Source organism: Salvelinus fontinalis, chromosome 4, assembly GCF_029448725.1.
Source record: "Salvelinus fontinalis isolate EN_2023a chromosome 4, ASM2944872v1, whole genome shotgun sequence".
Lineage (NCBI taxonomy): Eukaryota > Metazoa > Chordata > Actinopteri > Salmoniformes > Salmonidae > Salvelinus > Salvelinus fontinalis.
In genome coordinates, this window is record NC_074668.1 from 48,631,134 (window position 1) to 48,652,980 (window position 21,847).

Here is a 21,847-nt window from a genome sequence, read left to right on the forward strand (position 1 = left end):
TCATTTGCTGTACGCTGTGTATTTTTTATAAATGTTTTATGATGAGTATTTAGGTAATTCACGTTGGTCTCTGTAGTTATTCTAGTTCCTTTGGTAAGACTTGTGATGGTGGCTGCAATGTAAAACTATGATTTATACCTGAAATATGCACATTTTTCTAACAAAACATATGCTATACAATAAATATGTTATCAGACTGTCATCTGATGAAGTTGTTTCTTGGTTAGTGACTATTTATATCTTTATTTGGTCGAAATTGTGATAGCTACGGATGCAGGAAAAAAATGGTGAAAAAAAAAAGTTGTGTCTTTTGCTATCGTGGTTAGCTAATAGAAATACATAGTGTCTTCCCTGTAAACCATTTTAAAAATCAGAAATGATGGCTGGATTCACAAGATGTGTATCTTTCATCTGGTGTCTTGGACTTGTGATTTAATGATATTTAGATGCTAGTATTTACTTGTGACGCTATGCTGATGGGGGTGCTCCCGGATCCGGGATTGTGTGCAAGTAGAAGTTTTTAAGTATCAAAAGTAAAAGTAAAAATATTAACTATTTCAAATTCCTTATATTAAGCAAACCAGATGGCACAATTTTCTTTTTTTATTGACGGATAGCTAGGTGCACACTCCAACACTCTGACATTTACAAGTCTATTTACGAGTCTGCCAGATCAGAGGCAGTAGGAATGACCAGGGATGTTCTCTTGATAAGTGTGTGAGAATTGGACAATTTTCCTGTCAAAACGTAAATGAGTACTTTTTGGTGTCAAGGAACATGTATGGAGTAAAAAGTACATAATTTTCTTCACGAATGTAGTGAAGTAAAAGTTGCCAAAAATATAAATTGTAAAGGAATGTACAGATACCACAAAAAACTACTTAAGTAAAAATACTTTAAAGTACTACTTAAGTACTTTACACCACTGCCCAAATGCCAAATGCCTTCACACCAGTACATTAGCATACATATACACTGTTACACATGCACTTATCACATAGTATTCCATACATAAGTTAAGGCCATGCAACCTGAGTTGAAACGTGAGTGAGGTGCACATGTACAGTACATGCGCCATATATTTGTGGTGGACACTTGATACAGTCACATGACAATGTTGTGGTGTCACAAAATCATGTTATGACCACACATATCAATTTTAATTTTATATATCAATATTTGGCTATGGTGTAAATGGTACAACCAAATGGTTACTTGCAAAGTAGCAATATCAGAAATAGATAGTGTCAATATAAATATAATATACAGTATGTACAAGAACAATATCAATAATGATATCAGTGATAGACGAGGTAGTCATATGCATACAATCAGGGGTAAAGTGGCTGAGCAGCAGGACAAAGAAAATTGTAGCAGCAACGTATTGTGAATAGAGGCACTGCAGATAGTGCTGATGACTGGTCCGTCCAAACCACGCATGAACAAGGGAATCTACTGTTGAATTTGGAAGTTTACATACACTTAGGTTGGAGTCATTAAAACTCGTTTTTCAACCACTCCACAAATTTCTTGTTAACAACCTATACTTTTTGGCAAGCCGGTTAGGCCATTTACTTTGTGCATGACACAAGTAATTTTTCCAACAATTGTTTACAGACAGATTATTTCACTTATAATTCACTGTATCACAATTCCAGTGGGTCAGAACTTTACATAGACTAAGTTGACTGTGTCTTTAAACAGCTTGGAAAATATGAGAAAATGATGTCATGGCTTTAGAAGCTTCTGATAGGCTAATTGACATCATTTGAGTCAATTGGAGGTGTACCTCCAAACGAACTTCAATGCCATACAACACTCCTTCCGTGGCCTCCAACTGCTCTTAAACGCTAGTAAAACCAAATGCACGCTTTTCAACCGTTCGCTGCCCGCACCCACGCGCCCGACTAGCATTACTACTCTGGACGGTTCTGACTTAGAATATGTGGACTACAAATACCTAGGTATCTGGCTAGACGGTAAACTCTCCTTCCAGACTCATATTAAACATCTCCAATCCAAAATTAAATCTAGAATCGGCTTCCTATTTCGCAAACAAAGCCTACTTCACTCACGCTGCCAAACATACCCTCATAAAACTGACTATCCGACCGATCCTCGACTTCGGCGATGTCATTTACAAAATAGCTTCTAATACTCTACTCAGCAAACTGGATGCAGTCTATCACAGTGCCATCCGTTTTGTCACCAAAGCCCCTTATAACACCCACCACTGCGACCTGTATGCTCTAGTCGGCTGGCCCTCGCTACATATTCGTCGCCAGACCCACTGGCTCCAGAACATCTATAAGTCTATGCTAGGTAAAGCTCTGCCTTATCTCAGATCACTGGTCACGATAACAACCCCCACCCGCAGCACGCGCTCCAGCAGGTATATCTCACTGGTCATCCCCAAAGCCAACACCTCCTTTGGCCGCCTTTCCTTCCAGTTCTCTGCTGCCAATGACTGGAACGAATTACAAAAATTGTTGAAGCTGGAGACTTATATTTCTCTCACTAACTTTAAACATCAGCTATCTGAGCAGCTAACCGATCGCTGCAGCTGTACATAGCCCATCTGTAAATAGCCCACCCAATCTACCTACCTTATCCCCATATTGTTTTTATTTACTTTTCTGCTCTTTTGCACACCAGTATTTCTACATGCACATCATCATCTGCTCATCTATCACTAGTGTTAATTTGCTAAATTGTAATTACTTTGCTACCATGGCCTATTTATTGCATTACCTCCTCACGCCATTTGCAAACTGTATATAGACTTTCTTTTTTTCTATTGTGTTATTGACTGTACGCTTGTTTATTCCATGTGTAACTCTGTGTTGTTGTCTGTGTCGCACTGCTTTGCTTTATCTTGGCCAGGTTGCAGTTGTAAATGAGAACTTGTTCTCAACTAGCCTAACTGATTAAATAAAGGTGAAATTAAAAAAATACAAAATAAACCTGTGGATGTATTTCAAGGCCTACCTTCAAACTCAGTGCCTCTTGATTGACATCATGAGAATATCAAAAGAAATCAGCCAAGACCTTAAAAAACAATTGTAGACCTCTATAAGTCTGGTTCATCCTTGGGAGCAATTTCCAAAAGCATGAAGGTACCACGTTCATCTGTACAAACAATAGTATGCGACCACACAGCCGTCATAACGCTCAGGAAGGAGACGCGTTCTGTTGCCGAGAGATGAACGTACGTTTGGTACGAAAAGTGCTAATCAATCCCAGAACAGCAGCAAAGGACCTTGTGAAGATACTGGAGGAAACAGGTACAAAAATATCTATATCCACAGTAAAACGGGTCCTACATGGACATAACCTGAAAGGCCGTTCAGCAAGGAAGAAGCCACTGCTCCGAAACCGACATAAAAAAAGATAGACTACGGTTTGCAACTGCACTGTACTTTTTGGAGAAATGTCCTCTGGTCTGATGAAACAAAAATAGAACTGTTTGGCCATAATGACCATCGATATGTTTGGAGGAAAAAGGGGGAGGCTTGCAAGCCGAAGAACATCATCCCAACCGTGAAGCACGGGGGTGGCAGCATCATGTTGTGGGGGTGCTTTGCTGCAGGGGGGACTGGTGCACTTCACATAATAGATGTCATCATGAGGTAGGGAAATTATGTGGATATCTTAAAGCAAAATCTGAAGACATCAGTCAGGAAGTTAAAGCGTGGTCACAAATGGGTCTTCCAAATGGACAATGATCCCAAGCATACTTCCAAAGTTGTGGAAAATGACTTAAGGACAACAAAGTCACGGTTTTGGAGTGGCCATCACAAAGCCCTGACCTCATCCTATAGAACATTTGTGGGCAGAACTGAAAAAGTGTGTGCGAGCAAGGAGTCCTACAAACCTGACCTAAGACAGGGAAATTTTACTAGGATTAAATGTCACGTGTTGTGAAAAACTGAATTTAAATGTATTTGGCTAAGGTGTATGTAAACTTCCGACTTCAACGGTATATTCGGAGAGCCTGTATCTGTCCTGCCTTTGACTTTGGTGCAGGGAATGTGATGTCCAAAGCCTCTTCGTCGCAAAACTTCCTGATCTTCTCAAAAAGATAGTTTGTCTAGCTGTATTCAGTCCAGGTGGAGCTTTTACAGGCAGACAATCTATGGGAGGAAGAATGTCAGCGTTGCGCAGCAGTTGAAACCTGGTACCATCAATCCGAACGCTCCTTGGCGACAACACCAGGCTTCAAAGCATCGAAGCTGTAAAACAGGGAATAACATCTAAAAATCTGAAGACATTACAAAATTCATTCACCTCCCAAGTTTAGATAAGAATAACCTCATACAATGAAAATATTTTTTTACCTGGAGTTCTGGTACTGCTTGATCTGTGGCAGCGGCCTGAAGTACCAGCCATGTTGTTGCCAGCCATAGCTTTTTTTTAAAGTTAACCAATAGGGTTCTGAGAAATGGCATTCTGAGAAAACATCACTCACGTTACACACACTTCATACCACACACATAAGCAAACTTAGGGATGACATGCCAGTAACAAATGCTGACACTACACATTCAAGTATATCTGACCAAATTATTGTACTTTTGAATTCCGTAAAGTCAATGTGGACGAGGTGAAAAAATATTTGTTGTCTATCAACAATGACAAGCCACCGGGGTCTGACAATCTGGATGGAAAATTACTGAGGATAATAGCAGACGATCTTGCCACTGCTATTTGCAACATCTTCAATTTAAGCCTACTAGCGAGCGTGTGCCCTCAGGCCTGGAGGGAAGCTAAAGTCATTCCGCTACCAAAGAATAGTAAAGCCCCCTTTACTGGCTCAAATAGCCGACCAATCAGCCTGTTACTAACCCTTAGTAAACTTCTGGAAAAAATTGTGTTTGACCAGATACAATGCTATTTCACAGTAAACAAATTGACAACAGAATTTCAGCATGCAAATAGGGAAGGACACTCAACAAGCACAGCACTTACACAAATGACTGATGATTGGCTGAGAGAAATTGATGACAAAATTATTGTGGGGGCCCTCTTGTTAGCCTTCAGTGCAGCTTTTGATATTAACGGTCATAGCCTGCTGCTGGAAAAAACTTATGTTTTAATGGCTTTCCACCCCCTGCTATTATGTGGATAAAAAGTTACTTGTCTAACAGAACACAGAGGGTGTTCTTTAATGGAAGCCTCTCAAATATAATCCAGTTAGAATCAGGAATTCCCCAAGGTAGCTTTTTAGGCCCCTTGCTTTTTAAATTTTTTACTAATGACATGCCACTGATTTTGAGTAAAGACAGAGTGTTTATGTATGCCGATGACTCAACACTGGTCTAAGACACTGCATCTCAGTGCTAGAGGCGTCACTACAGACAACCTGATTCAAATCCTGACTGTATCACAATCGGCCGTGATTGGGAGTCCCATATGGCGGCGCACAATTGGCCCAGCGTCGTCCGAGTTCGCCATTGTAAATAAAAATTATTTCTTAACTGACTTGCCTAGTTACATAAAGGTTAAATAAAAAATAAAAAATACACATCAGCGACTGAAATGACTGCAACACTCAACAAAGAGCTGAAGTTATTTTCAGAGTGGGTGGCAAGGAATAAGTTAGCCCTAAATATTTCTAAAACTAAAAGCATTGTATTTGGAACAAAACATTCACTAAACCCTCAACCTCAACTACATCTTGTAATAAATAATGTGGAAATTGAGCAAGTTGAGATGCCTAAACTGCTTGGAGTAACCCTAGATCGTAAACTGTCATGATCAAAACATATTGATGCAATAGTAGCTAAGATGGGGAGAAGTCTGTCTATAATAAAGCGATGCTCTACCTTCTTAACAACAAGGCAGGTTCTACAGGCCCTAGTTTTGTCGCACCATGACTACTGTTCAGTCATGTGGTCAGGTACTACAAAAAAAGCACGGCTGGCCCTTGGATGTACACAGAGAGCTAATATTAATAATATGCATGTCAATCTCTCCTGGCTGAAAGTGGAGAGATTGATTTCATCACAACTTTTATTTATGAGAGGTATTGACATGTTAAATCGGACACCCATGCATACCCCACAAGACATGCCACAAGAGGTCTCTTCACAGTCCCCAAGTCCAGAACAGACTATGGTAGGCACACAGTACTACATAGAGCCATGACTACATGGAGCTCTATTCCACATCAAGTAACCTGATGCAAGCAGTAAAATTAGATAAAAAAAACTGATAAAAAAAACACCTTATGGAACAGCAGGGACTGTGAAGCGACACAAACATTGGCACAGACACACGCATACACACACACACACATAATAACATACGGACTATACATACACATAGATTTAGTACTGTAGATACGTGCTAGTGGTGGAGTATGGGCCTGAGGGCACACAGTGTATTGTGAAATCTGTGAATGTATTGTAACGTTTTTAAAATTGTATAAACTGCCTTAATTTTGCTGAACCCCATTGGCAGCAGCTAATGGGGATCCATAATAAATACAAATACAAATGTTAGCTAGCAAGCCAGCCACCTACCCTCAGCTAACGTTAGCTAGCTAACAGCAAGCTTTAACTTTGGGTCTTTTGTTAAGGCATGTCACGTTAACGTTAGCTATCTAACTCAATCTATAGTGTAATGTTACTAGCAATACAAACCGATTGTCAAGCTAAAGTTAACCAAATAATGTTAGGTTTAATGTTAGTTAGCAAGCCAGCCATGGAACTCCAGCTGGCTAGCTAACAGCAACATTTAGCTTGCAATGAAAACAACTTTGACAAAATTAGAAATGTATAATATCTGAATCTGTAGCTAGATTCTTACCTGTATACACGGATGAAAGCTTCACGGCAGACTGCAACCCCTTTTATAAGACATCCTGTGTTGTTTCCGTTTAGTTTGCACAGCTTGTTTGGCCCGTTGTGTTCCACTGATTTCAAAACGTGTTATTTTCAGAGTGAGAGAGAGTCAGCATTGCATGGCACGATCGTCGTTTAGAAAGTAGTCCACCACAATTTTTCCCCACTGAGATCTGTCGATAGCACCTGATAAATTCAGGGCAGCAATGTTATAGAGAGCAGTTGCAACATATTTGCAGTTCTCCATGGCTAACGTTATATCTGTCAAAAAACTGCAGTAGAAAGGACTATCTCTGCATTACGAGCAGCTCATTTTATAGACACCAGATGCAACACCGCAGACCAATCCAAACTAATCTCTCAGCATGTCCAGCCCACTCATTATCTCTGCCAATCATGGCTAGCGGGAAGGTTGCTCTCTTTCTCTGTGGCTAAACCAACTAGGCTCTTAATTTAACAATTTTATTCATATTTACAGATGACATACAAGTTTGATATTAAAGCACAAGAAAGTTCATGTATATGTATCTCTGGAGCATGCTAACATCTCTGTTAAGGAGTCTACGATTCGAAAAACACTAAACAAGAATGGTGTTCATGAGAGGACACCACAGAAGAAGCCACTGCTGTCCAAAAAAAACATTGCTGCACGTCTGAAGTTCGCAAAAGAGCACCTGGATGTTCCACAGCGCTACTGGCAAAATATTCTGTGGACAGATTAAACAAAAGTTTAATTGTTTGGAAGGAACACACAACACTGTGTGGAGAAAAAAAGGCACAGCACACCAACATCAAAACCTCATCCTCACTGTAAAGTATGGAGGGAGCATCATGGTTTGGGATTGCTTTGCTGCCTCAGGGCCTGGACTGCTTGCTATCATAGACGGGAAAATGAATTCCCAAGTTTATCTATACATTTTGCAGAAGAATGTAAGGTTATCTGTCTGCCAATTGAAGCTCAAAAGATGTTGGGTGATGCAACAGGACAACGACCCAAAACACAGAAGTAAATCAAAAACAGAATGGCGTCAACAGAAGAAAATACACCTTCTTGAGTGGACCATTCAGAGTCCTGACCTCAACCCGTTTGAGATGCTGTGGCATGACCTCAAGAGAATGGTTCACACCAGACATCCCAAGAATATTGCTGAACTGAAACAGTTTTTTAAAGAGGAATGGTCCTGAATTCAACAAAAAATGTTTGGTTGAGGTTATTGTTGCAAAAAGGAGGGTCGACCAGTTATTAAGTCAAAGGGTTCACATATTTTTCCCACACTGCACTGTGAATGTTTACACACACATGAAAACGTATAATTGTTTGTGTGTTATTAGTGTAAGCAGACTGTGTTTGTCTATTGTTGTGACAAATTTATGTAGAAATCCAGGTAATTCCAAAGGGTTCACATACTTTTTCTTGCCACTGTATGCACGAACACTCTGAACAAGAGCCAAGAGTGGACACGTATTGGCCATACAGTGATATATATGTATGTATGTATGTATGTATGTATGTATGTATGTATGTATGTATGTATGTATGTATGTATATGTGTGTATGTGTATATGTGTGTGTGTGTGTGTGTGTGTGTGTGTGTGTGTGTGTGTGTGTGTGTGTGTGTGTGTGTGTGTGTGTGTGTGTGTGTGTGTGTGTGTGTGTGTGTGTGTGTGTGTGTGTGTGTGTGTTTATTTGATCCCTTGACCAGTCATTTAACGATTCATTAACTCTGAGCTTAGTCCCTCTCTAGTACCTATAACCACTGCAGATGTGACAGCCAACCATTACAAAACAAATAAACAAAAATTTGCAGGTTCACATGTTGAGCTTAAATTTCACACCATCTTTACACATGTGAGGAGAATAACATGTTCACCTCACATGTGAATTGCAGTTTCACATGTAAAATTTGTGGTTTCACATGATAAAATAATGTATATAATCGTATATTCACTTTTCACGTGAAAATAATTCACATGTCAAAAATCACATTGCTGTTTCACATGTGAAAATCAATCACGTGAAAAAAAACTAATTTGCAGGTTCACATGTAAGAAAACTCCACATGTGAAAATCCCACTTTCACAAGAAAATTCCAAATTTTCTTGAATGTTTGTAAACAAAGTAAATGTAAACAAACACTGTATAGCCTAAAAACATGGTTAAATGTATAATTTTCATATAATGGATGGTCAGTCCTTGCATCCATAGCATAGTCTCAGCTTTTTACCAAAACTGTTTCAATTAAGGATTGCCGCTTTAAACACCTCTAAAACCTTTCTAGCCCAGGGGTTCCGCTAGTGGAACACCCACAACATTCCGCTGAAAAGGCAGCGCGCGAAATTCAAAAATATTTTTTGGAAATATGTAACTTTCCCACATTAACAAGTCCAATACAGCAAATGAAAGATAAACATCTTGTTAATCTACCCATCGTGTCCGATTTTTAAATGTTGTACAGCGAAAACACAACATATATTTATGTTAGATCACCACCAAATCCATAAAACACACAGCCATTTTTCCCAGGCAAAGATAGAGTCACAAAAGCAGAAATAGAGATAAGATTAATCACTAACCTTTGATAATCTTCATCAGATGACACTCATAGGACATCATGTTACACAATACATTTATGTTTTGTTCGATAATGTGCATATTTTTATCCACAAATCTCGGTTTACATTGGCGCCATGTTCAGAAATGCCACCAAAATATCCGGAGTAATTAGAGAGAGCCACGTCAAATAACAGAAATACTCATCATAAACTTTGATGAAAGATACATGTTTTATATATAATTAAAGATACACTTGTTCTTAATTGCAACCGCTGTGTCAGATTCTTTTTAAACTTTACGGAAAAAGCATAGCATGCAATAATCTGAGACGGCACTCAGAAATACACAACATTTCTCCGCCATGTTGGAGTCAACAAAAATACAAAATTACATCATAAATATTCCCTTACCTTTGATGATCTTTCATCAGAATGCAGTGCCAGGAATCCTAGTTCCACAATAAATCGTTGTTTTGTTCGATAATGTCCATTACTAGTGTCCAATTAGCTACTTTTGCTAGCATGTTTAGTTCACATGTCCAAACGCTGGCGCCGGTCTAGGCAAACTCGGACAAAAACCTAAAAAAGTTATATTCCAGGTCGAATAAACTGGTCAAATTAAGTAGAGAATCAATCTTCAGGATGTTGTTATCATATATATCCAATAACGTTCCAACCGGAGCATTCTTTTCAGTCTCTATAAGTAATGGAACGCATGGCCATATCATGACTAGCGCGCGTGACCAGGAACTAGCATTCTGCCAGACCACTGACTCAAATAGCTGCCATCCGGCCCCACATCACACTAGAGGCTTCATTCCACGTTCTACTGACTGTTGACATCTAGTGGAAGGCGTAGGAAGTGCGAACAGATCCATATCTTACTGGGATGTGAATAGACGATGAGTTTAACATCAACCAGCCCCAGAATTTCCACTTCCTGTTTGGAAGTTTGCCTGCCATATGAGTTCTGTTATACTCACAGACATAATTCAAACAGTTTTAGAAACTTCCGAGTGTTTTCTATCCAATAGTAATAATACTATGCATATATTTGCATCTGGGACAGAGTAGGAGGCAGTTCACTATGGGCACGCGATTCATCCAAAGTGAAAATGCTGCCCCCTATCCCTAATAAGTTAGTTATAGTGTTATTATTGTATATGGTGAAATCCTCTAGTGAGTGAGGTACGTTTGTGCCATTAATATTAAGCAAAACTTCTGAAGTCGAGAACAACATTTTTAGTATTGTAAACACAAAGAATGATCTTGAAAGCAAAACATAAACCCAAAAGTACTGGTAGCAAAATAAAATATTGCAAGGAAATACTATTAACTGTAAATGGACAACGCGATTAAATAAAACACCTTCCTCTTTCCTGTAATTTGACTGACATATCGTTGGTTGTTACGCTGGCCTTTTGCTGCTTTTTCCCTAGTTGGAAGTTTTGGTACATTCATTCCAGCAACATCGCAGCCTGCATCCCACTGCTGGTTTACTTCTGAAGCTAAGCATGGTCGTTCCTGGATGGTGACCAAATGAAGATGAAGTGGTGAAAATAATACTATGAAAAATGGAATTAGTTCACACGTCTGACAACCACGCAATTTTTTTCATTTTTTGTTGTTGTAAGGGAACACACTTGGCAGAGAGAGAGAGAGAGGGAGGGGGCAGAAAGAGAGAGACAGAGGGGGTGTGAGGGGGGAGAGAGACAGGGGGGGTGTGAGGGAGCGAGAGAGACAGTGTGTGTGTGAGGGAGCGAGAGAGACAGTGGGGGTGTGAGGGAGCGAGAGAGAGTGTGAGGGAGTTAGAGAGAGAGAGTGTGAGGGAGCGAGAGAGAAAGGGAATAAGATAGAGAATGGGGAGCACCAGAGTACCAGCTTCAGCCAGGTTAATGAGGCATCACAGAACAAATGAACCACTGTAGCACGATAACCAGCTGGCTATCAAGCATACACACACACACAAACTTACAGTAACTCTAGCTAAACATTTATCTCTATCCAATCATTCCAAACGGGCTGGCTGGTGAAATTCCCTGTGTAAAGGAAAAAGTCTACCGGTACATTATCATTATTGCAATCTGGCAAAAAATCCAACCAAGCTGCATGATTGGAAGAACAAACTGAATGTGCAAGAGATATTTAGCCATGGTCAGATGAAAATAACAGTTCAATAAAATACGTTGTCATTAGGTAGCAGAGAGAGAGAAAATACGAAGGAAGGAAGGGAAGCATCTTCAGGGGTGTGGAAGCAGACAGACACTCACCTTCTAGAACCATCTATAGGTGTGGAGGGTGGTGAGGTGGCTTCTCAGGGCAGAGGTCAGGGGGGCGGAGTTGGGGTTGGACCCTATGGTTCCGTGGATCTCAGTGGCCTTGTGGCTCGTGTCAGTGTAGGTCACTGGCTCCTTAGACAGAAAAGGGCATACATGGCCGCGTTAGAACACACCAGCTCCAAACTACAACACAGAAAACACAGAACACAGACATTGTAGATAAGGCTAGGGAGAGGCAGATGAGGATCTAATGTAAGAGGAGTGGGTGGAGAAACAGAGAGAAACGGATGAAAAAAAAACGTTGCCCTCCTTCACACACACATACTACAAAAGGTTGAAACAAGCTTATCCCATTGGCAGAGTGAGAGAAGAGAGAGAGAACAGCTCCAGTTTGTCTCTTAGTAGTCCTATCTGTAATAATCCTGGCAGAGCAGCAGCAGCAGAGAGGCTGTGGAAAATCAGCCTTGTGTTCTTGTTAAATCTCTGGCTTTATGATGTGACTTCTGTGGCTATGTGACAGATGAAACAGAGTGAATCTGAACAAGAGCTCTCACACACAAACACAGGCGCACAAACGCACACACACGTGCACACACACAAACGCAGACCGCACACACACTCTTGCCCAATTTGTCAAGGCAATGTGAGATGTCTGTGACTCAACTGAGAGAGCCATAACCTAGATTTTCACGGAGCGGATAACAAAATCACGTTTTTGTTCTGATTCTAGTCTGGCCTTGATAAAGTTTCCATCATTTAGATGAGTTTAGACAGAGAGCAGAGTCGAGTATTACATAACGGCAGCACAAGACTCTATGACAATATCTGAATAACACCCGAAGAAAATAAATAACAAAAATAAATAATAAATACATTTCCCAAGATGGCATCTCCTCTTGCATCCAAAAAGAGGTGATGTCATAAACTGTTGCCTGATATAAACTATGTACTACATGCTGTATGTCTATAGGTTGGGAGGAACTGAGGAAGTGGGTAGGACAGAGTAGTGTTTTCATGATTAGGGCTGTTGCAGTGACCGTATTACCGCCACACCGGCGATCATTAGTCATGAAGGCAGCCAAATTCTACGTGACTGTTTAGTCATGGTAATTAGGTTTCTCCAAGCTCTGATGGTCATTAGTAGCCTACCAAACTTGCTAACTGCCTGCTACTCTATTGTCCCTCTATTCACTCTGACATCAATGCAAATGTAATCAAACATTTTATCAAACATTTGATGAGAGCCCATGAGCTAAGATCCGGCAATGCGGAAGCATACAGCTCATCCAGGGCCAACCTGAAAAAGGGCATCAAGATGGCTACACATGACCACAAACTGCGGATTGAGGAGCACTTCAACAATAACTCCGACCCTCGACGCATGTGGCAGGGCATCCAAGCCATCACAGACTACCGGCCAAAAAACCCTACCCCCACAGCCAGCGACGTCTCCGTTGAGTTAAACAGGTTCTATGCTCGCTTTGACAGGGACAACAAAGATCCAGCCATCAAAGCTGAGCTCCCCCCAGATGATGCAGTGGCTGGTGCACTGTTTGGATGCTGGGATTATTTTGGGGTGGATAGGTATGACTCCTTTGGGTTTCCATAAAAAGCTGAAAAAAAAGCTTCTCTGTGGTAGGCTAAGTGAATAACATGATACGCCTCCGTCTGTAATATTTGATGGGCGGGGTAAATTTTACAGTTGAAGCTGCTTTACTCAACTCTGCCTCACAACTAAAGAGTTAAGTTAGCTTCTTAGCTAGTTCTAAAAAGCATTAGTGTTATTAGCCTTAGCCTATTTAGCAAGCTCGAATCTGCCATGCCACGATATATATCAGAAATTGGCTTCGCCAAACAAACCCAAGAGAAGAAAAAGAGCAATGAGCAGCATCAAACTACCAAGCCCAGCAGTGATGATGTTGCCGAGCTCCAACTAGCTCCGCGTGCAGAGCCTAACCACCCAGGATAATGGCTCCACAGCCCCCTACACCGCTGACTGTTCCTGACAACCTTGGAACAGAGTAGCCAGCCCAGGTTAGCCTAAAATCCCACTGTAGCTGCAGATTTTCTGTCCAAACACTTTAATTTAAAGCAACTTGTTCTTAGGAAGATAGTGGCTGGAATACTCGGTTGCTGGAATACTCGGTTACTGCAAATGAGGCATTCTGTTTCCATTGTCGAAAGTACAAGGCCTTCACCCAAGCTGGGTATTCTAACTGGAAGCATGCTATTGATAGTACCAAACGATTCGCTAGGTACGCAAAGGCACTGCATCGTGGAAAGAAAAACAAGTTTGAAGTGCTATGGGAACATTGGTGTCAACATTTGTTAATGACGGGCAGCTGGCGAGAAATGTCATATACCTTTTCTGTCTAGGATGGCATATACTCTCCGAAAAGACAATGAACTTGCCAATGTGTTTAGTACCCACAATGCCACATACACGTCACACAATATTCAAAATGAACACATAGGACTGACTCATGGGTGGGGCATCCACAGTTGCACGTGAGAACTAATTTTCCACTTTGACAAACGTGTTCAGTGTTATGGTAGGCAGGCATTGCTTAATTGATTGAGTGGGTCGAATTTGATCCAGTGTATTGTGCCATATCTCAACGTGTTGCTGTACTCATGAGTGGCATCGTTTTCCATGTTTGAAGCGGGCCTATTTGTTTGGCAAGACAGCTACATCTCATTTTTGTAGGCTGTAGGCTATGGTTTGGTTATTTGCATCTCCAATCGCATTTAGTTTACTGTGTGCACCTGTGTAATGAGCATGCTGTTTAATCAGCTTCTTGATATGCCACACATGTCAGGTGGATGGATTATCTTGGCAAAGGAGAAACGCTCGTTAACAGGGATGTAAACAAATTTGCGCACAACATTTTAGAGAAATGTGCTTCCCTATCTTCCCGCAACCATGTATAACTCCCTGCAAAATGTCAAAAGACACAATTTGTTGAATCAAATATTTTTTTTAAAGCCATAAACTGAACTATAAATGACTGTACTGTGGACCATGCTTAAGGTTAGCCTAGCTGTAGTTAAACTGTAGCATAAATGCTCATTTCTGATAACAAGGCCTTCAACATTTGTCTTGTTTTACCAGTCAGTTGACGGAGCAGAGAACTTGAAAAGAAAACTTTAAATTGAACGCTGAATTACCCATTCTTGGATAAATGAAATGTTATTGAATTAAATTAAAAGACAGTTTTCCAATGTGGCCTCCTCTCCCTGTCCTGCTCTTCCAGTGCATAATGTACTGTAGGTATAATGTGATAGGGTGCTGCTTGACTCTGGCCGACAGAAAACAAACAGTAAAACATCAGATATTGGGACAGTCCTGGTCTGTGTGTGTACATACCAGAAGACAACAGTTGTCTCCTCTTATTGGGAGTAAGAAGAACAGACAGGGGAGTGGTTGAACTAGAGATTTGCTATAGCAGAGACTGAGCTAAATAGCCAGTGAATCCTGTGATCGAGAGGTCTAGATTCTGGGATAGGGAAATAGAGTCACTGATTTGGCTGTGATTTAGCCACATCCATACACAGAGCTGCTCAGACTGGAGCACTGAGTCAGACAGGGCAAAACATTTTGGAACCATACGTGCAAACATTAGAAAAGGTTTAAGTTGGAACAGTTTTTGCATCTCAAAATGGGCATCAACCAATTAAAATCATTGATTTACTTGCGTGATAGAAGGCTACATTCTATCTAGTTCCATCAGATAACATGGAACACGTTAGCCCTATGCTAACTTCACCAGCTGACTGTGATTATATCCAGTAACAAGTTCTGCATCAGCCAATTACAAATGTTGACGTAGATGGACTTCATCAAACACTTCTCAATGAGATTGCCAAAATCCTGAAGTATCCCTTTAAGGACAATGAGAGCCTTTATCTCTAACGTCCTTCATACTGGACACAGAGACATAAAAATGGTATCCATGAGTTAATCAGACTCTGGGGACGTAGATAACGTGTGTGTATTGTATGTTGTAAGGAGGTGCCTTCTTCCACGGTGCTAATGGACTTCTCCTGGGCCCGAGTGAGTAAAGCCAACCATGCTGGCACGTGTCCCTTGTGAATTAGCTGTGAATCAGGATCTCTGCATGGCTATGTTCAACTGTGTATTTACTGTTGGCTTCCATGACTGTATCTTTCTCTCTCTCCCTCCATCTGTAATATAGGAGCTGGGTAGGATATAGGCGCCGAAGTCAGGCTCATTCATGACCTGTATCTGTGACGAGGGCGACCTGGAGCTGATCTATGCTAACATGCCCAAACATCTCAGAAGGGACAAAAGGTGATTACTAACAAGACAGTACATCATAAGTGTTTAGTAATATCACCCTTTCAATACATGTCACTCATCGACTCATCCTCATTTTTCTACAGATGGAGGACAGAAGAGTCCTCTGACTGAAAGACAGGTTGATACTGATGTCTAAATTGGGACAGACCTTGCACTCAGCATTATAAAATGCATATATTGCTTGTTATTGTCTTTTGTTATTATTGAATCGAATGGTACTATCAATAGGGTGGGGGACCCTATGTATTCTTAAAACATGTCAGGGATCTCCGTTCTTATATGGGACACATATAGCACATTGTTATATTAGCAGAACACTGCTTCTACAGTATTATGTGAAGGATGGTTTATTCTACATGGAAATGTGAAAGTTATCAAAATATTGTTTAGAATATCTACATAAGTTCAGCAATTGCACTCTTCTCATATTACTCTGTTGGCTACTGAGCGATTCAAAGATTGGTCAGTAGCTAAAGAGTGGTATGAGAAGAGTGCCATCCTCCGGCATTTCACATCTGCCTGTAGTTATTGAACTCTGCCATATCCAGGATGGAGTGTCATGCACTCCAACCCTCCTGTCACCTGGCTGCACCTGTCCATAACCTGTAATACATACTACATAGATGGAATCACCCACTGGAGACTGGAAGACAGCACCTCACCCAGAGCGATGTGCATGTCAGTGGGTGGTTAGACAACCAAATCCTTAGATTTGGCCAAATAGACAAATATAATGCCTTTCTAGTTCAGGTTAGATATCTGAAGTTGTACTCTCCACACAACATTTTTATTTTCTAGGTAAGTGTAAGCATACTGTCTTTATAAGCACATCAATATGGTATTTAAAGCATGAAATGTTTTGTCTTTGTCACACATCAATTTTTTTGTTGATCAATGTATGTGCTGCCAACCAGTGCTGCCAACTCTCATGTATTGGCCATGAAACACACACATTTGACCCTCTTCTCACGCTCACACGCCACACTTCTTATATCTCAAGCATTGGAAAGTAGTGCTTTTATTTTTCTAATTAGTTCAATGTTGAAATCGGAGGATATGAGCCTGCAATTTAACATCACGAGTGGAACCTCTGAACCGCGGCACATGAAGTACATGATTGGTCTAGTTACGTAAGGGATCAAGGGAATTGGATGCACTTTTTAAAGAAACACCACTCAAGATTAGATTGGAGCGGAATAGAGAGAGAACGTTCTCTGCTGAGTTTATAAAACTGTACAAAGAGCAGCAAGGTAGCGCTGTTTTATGTACAATGTTTTCAAACAAAAGTAGGTTGCATGCACCGAAGTCAATTTAATCCACATTGCATTAGTCCCCTTGTTGGGTGCTTGGAATTTAGGTTGTGATAACGAAAAGGCAGCAGACAGACCTACAATATGTTTTAGCAGGAAGGTTTGGTAGGGTGACCTGATTTGTAACTACGAAAAACATTTTGTCTAACAGACAGTGAACCCAAAAGTGTAAGTTTGATTCTAGAAGGGGGGACAATAATTTGGTTAGGGTGTAGGGGCAGATTAATGCAATCTTGTTTTCAGGAGATTTGATCTACTTACTTCACTTAGTCATTGGAACAATTCTCATTCTTAACAATGGACAAAAATATTGAGTAATTATATGCTTATTCAGAAAGAAAACTACTGTTATTCCCCACACTAATTTTATTATTCCACTTCTTCCCAATTTTGCCACAAAGCAAAAATACGTTTTTAGAAATGTTTGCAAATGTATATATTTTCTCTTTTTACTGAAATATCATGTTTACATAAGTATTCTTACCCTTTACTCAGTACTTTTTTGAAGCACCCTTGGCAGCGATTACAGCCTCAAGTCTTCTTGGGTATAACACTACAAGCTTGGCACACCTGTATTTTGGGAGTTTCTCACATTCTTTGCAGATCCTATCAAGCTCTGTCAGGTTGGATGGGGAGCGTCGCTGCACAGTTATTTTCAGGTCTCTCCAGAGATGTTCGATCGGGTTCAAGTCCAGGCTCTGGCTGGGCCACTCAAGGACATTCAGAGACTTGTCCTTGAGCCACTCCTGCATTGTCTTGGCTGTGTGCTTAGGGTCATTGTCCTGCTGGAAGGTGAAACTTTGCCCTAGTCTGAGGTCCTGAGCGCTCTAGAGGATCTCTCTGTACTTTGCTTCGTTCATCTTTCCCTCGATCCTGACTAGTCTCCCAGTTCGTACCACTGAAAAACATCCCCACAGCATGATGCTGCCACCACCATGCTTCACCGTAAGGATGGTGCCAGGTTTCCTCCAGACGTGACGCTAGGAATTCTGGCCAAAGAGTTCAATATTGGTTTCATCAGACCAGAGAATCTTGTTTCTCATGGTCTGAGACTCCTTTAGATGCCTTTTGGCAAACTCCAAGCGGGCTGTCATGTGCCTTCTACTGAGGAATGGCTTCCGTCTGGCCACTTTACCATAAAGGCCTGATTGGTGGAGTGCTGCAGAGATGGTTGTCCTTTTGAAAGGTTCTCCGATCTCCACAGAGGAACTCCGGAGCTCTGTAAGAGTGACCATCGGGTTCTTGTTCACCTCCCTGACCAAGGCCCTTCTCCCCTGATTGCTCATTTTGGCAGGGCGACCAGCTCTAGGAAGAGTTTTGGTGGTTCCAAACTTAAGAATGATGGAGGCCACTGTGTTCTAGGGGACATAGCAGAGCAAGCAAACAAACAATATGAAGCTAACAAAAGTAGCAAGCATAGCCATAAAGCAGGCCTAGTTAGCAAAACAAAGGAAATGCACAAAAAAGGGCAAAAAGCCACACAAAAAAAGAATCCCAAAGGATTTCATTACCAGGGTACTAACAAAATGAGCACAAGTAATAGTGAATTTCCATGGCGTCTGCTAGCTAAATATGCTAACGAGCACAAACAAAACTAAACAATTTGCAAAGACAGGCAATCCAGCTCCTAAAGTTATATAGGTCGGGAGCTACCGAATTATATATTTTTGGTGAGTTTGGACATTTACATGCGAATGTGAACGAGAGACATTGTGCAAATGATACAAGTTTTGACACATGCTTGTCTGAAGGAAGAACAATACTGGCTCTGAAGCAGCATGTGTACACGCAGACGCTAGGGCAACGGGCCTGCCAGCTCTGCTCGGAGAAGAGGCGGGAGGAGCAGACAGGCACAGAACGGAGAGGAGAAAAAAACACAAGGGAATCAAGCAGTGGCAGCTGTACAGATAACTCATCCAAAGGGCTTTGACTTCTCAAACACTATATGATGCCCCGTCACCTTATTAATTTAGGCACTTGCTTCGATAAGTTCAACTTAGGGGTCACGTTAACGCAGAACTATGCATTTTTCGCACAGGAAAAAAAATATCAAATGCAAAATAAATATCTCGCTGCATTTTGAAAACGCAGATCTAAAATGCTTCTTGTTATTTTTTGCACAGCATCAGACAAATGTTGGGCTTTCAGTTGCACTTCACACAAATGAGAATTCACGAACAGGAATTTTATTCGCAGCAGGCCAGCAGCAGAAAGCACTCTGACTGATGTGTAGCTACTTTTCTCTGGTACTTTTCTCAGTGTAGGCAGCCTACTTTGCTCCAGTAAAACATGGTAAATGTAGCTGGCTACATTCTTTCTATGATGAATATTAGAAACATGATGGCCATACATCGTTGTTGCAACAAAAAAAACTTTATTTTTCATTGAAACTAATTTACTCGTGTGGCTGCCAGCCAAATAGCATTGGACTTCTGCAGAATGTGTTGAACTAATGTATTTTATGTGAAGTGAAACTATAGTTTCACATCCCGGATCATTCTGTTGAAGCAAAAAAAACACTGACTCTCAATATAAAATGCGACCCCTGTCAATATACAGTTGGAATCAACTGCTTCCTCTTTCTCGCGTCATGCTATTTACAAACAAACGTGACTGGCTCAACTCTTCTGGGAAACTACCTTAATAATGTAAAATAGGAAGAAGCGCGCGATCTGCTTTATTTCCTAAAGTATTGCACAGGTTGACTGTAGGTATTTACTTAAAAAGTTGCTACAAATATTGAAATTTATTGAAAAAATTCAAATAAATAGTTTGAACGGTATTGAAAAACCATCCTGTGGCTATTTATAAATACCCCAGTATACGATATATACAGTATATCGCCCAAGTCTACTCAGAACTGTTGACCCAACTCTATAGGTGGCCTGTCAAAAACCTGCGTGTCTTGTGTTCTGGTTGAGGTGTTCCCCTCATTAAACAGTAACCGGCGTAGTCTGGTAGAGGTGCCATTTTAGCTAACCCTAGTTGGCAGGTGTTGGTACAATATACTACAGTCATGTCTGCAAAAACACTACTGTAAATACTACAGTATACTGCAGTCATGTCCGCGAAAACACTACAGTAAATACTGCAGTAAGGTCTGCAAAAACACTACAGTGAATACTATAGTAAACTACAATCATGTTCACAAAAACACTACAGTGAATACTATAATATACTACAGTCATGTAAGAAAAAACATTACAGTAAATACTACAGTGAAGTCAACAAAAACATAAATGAATACTATAGTATATAAATATAGAAATACTACCATATTTAGACTATAGTATACTATAGTATTTTTTTCATATGGGAAGCTTCAAAACGAGGCCAAATCAGGAAGTTCAGTCACTCTTTAAAGGCTGTTTAAGATAAATATAAACCACAGATAGGACCAAGCAGCAAAACATACTATAAATAAATACATACAGCATGTAGCGATAACTCTTGACTTGTACAATTGTCGTAACCTGGATCTACACTTCAGAACCAATGATAAACATATTTCCTCTATATCTTGTCTGTCTATAATAGTCAATCAGGGTGGGAGTGTTATAGTTGTTGTTGTGATCATGCTTGGCTGAATCTCCCCACGCAGAGCAAGCTGCTGCTGGATTGTCATGGTGTGCTGCTGGGTTGTCATGGAGATGCCTTGTAATGACTTCCACTGGGACGGTAGGTGAAGGAAGTGATCTTTACACTGGACGCATCTCAATAGTCTAACGTGGCCTCCTCTCCTCGTCTGCTCTCCCTCATCTCAATAGTCTCACAAGGCCACCTCCTCTCATCTCAGGTATCTCAAGGAAAGGATATGAGGTGTGGGCTTAAGACTATTGAGATGCACCCAGCAAGTCAGACACAGAAACCTCTGTCCACCAATGGAAATACAGCACCTACATAATACAGACACTGTTCTCTGACTGGGAGACAGCATGGACAGTGAACCCTCCTGTCATTGTAAAAGTTACTGATCGCAAATAATTTACACAAAGGATGGGAGGCAGTCGGGAATACACAATCAGATAGTGGTGTTTGTTCATCACATACAGTATACGTCTAACCCAGTGGGGGGGGGGGGGGGGGGGTGTGTGTGTGTGTGTGTGTGTGTGTGTGTGTGTGTGTGTGTGTGTGTGTGTGTGTGTGTGTGTGTGTGTGTGTGTGTGTGTGTGTGTGTGTGTGTGTGTGTATATTTGACAGTTGCCTTGGGGATAGAAATATTCTCACTGGTGCCCATCGATTAAGCACAAACACTCATATATACAACAATGAACAAGCTGTCTAATACTCTGTCTCACACACACCACACACACACACCACACACACACACACACACACACACACACACACACACACACACACACACACACACACACACACACACACACACACACACACACACACACAGGATCTCTGAAGTCAGCTTAGCTTAGCTCAGTGTGTGTTAGAGCAGGTTGACAAGGCTGGAAAACATTCAGCATCACACACACAGGGATGACATCTGTGGGGTGACAGAAGTGGTTTGTTCTCCACTGTCTG

At 40.9% G+C, this 21,847-nt stretch overlaps 1 protein-coding gene across 7 annotated transcripts in view; it reads right to left on the minus strand.

Annotated features, from left to right (window-relative positions):
* Positions 1-21,847, minus strand: part of LOC129853913 (amyloid-beta A4 precursor protein-binding family A member 1-like) — a 113,222-nt gene that overhangs the window by 71,932 nt on the left and 19,443 nt on the right. For 6 of the 7 annotated variants that reach the window (XM_055920425.1, XM_055920428.1, XM_055920427.1 and 3 more), the window contains one exon: positions 11,669-11,809. The gene's annotated coding sequence lies outside the window, so the exon portion shown is untranslated. Of the gene's footprint in view, positions 1-11,668; positions 11,861-21,847 lie in introns of all 7 variants that reach the window. The other variant, XM_055920422.1, reaches the window with a different exon arrangement.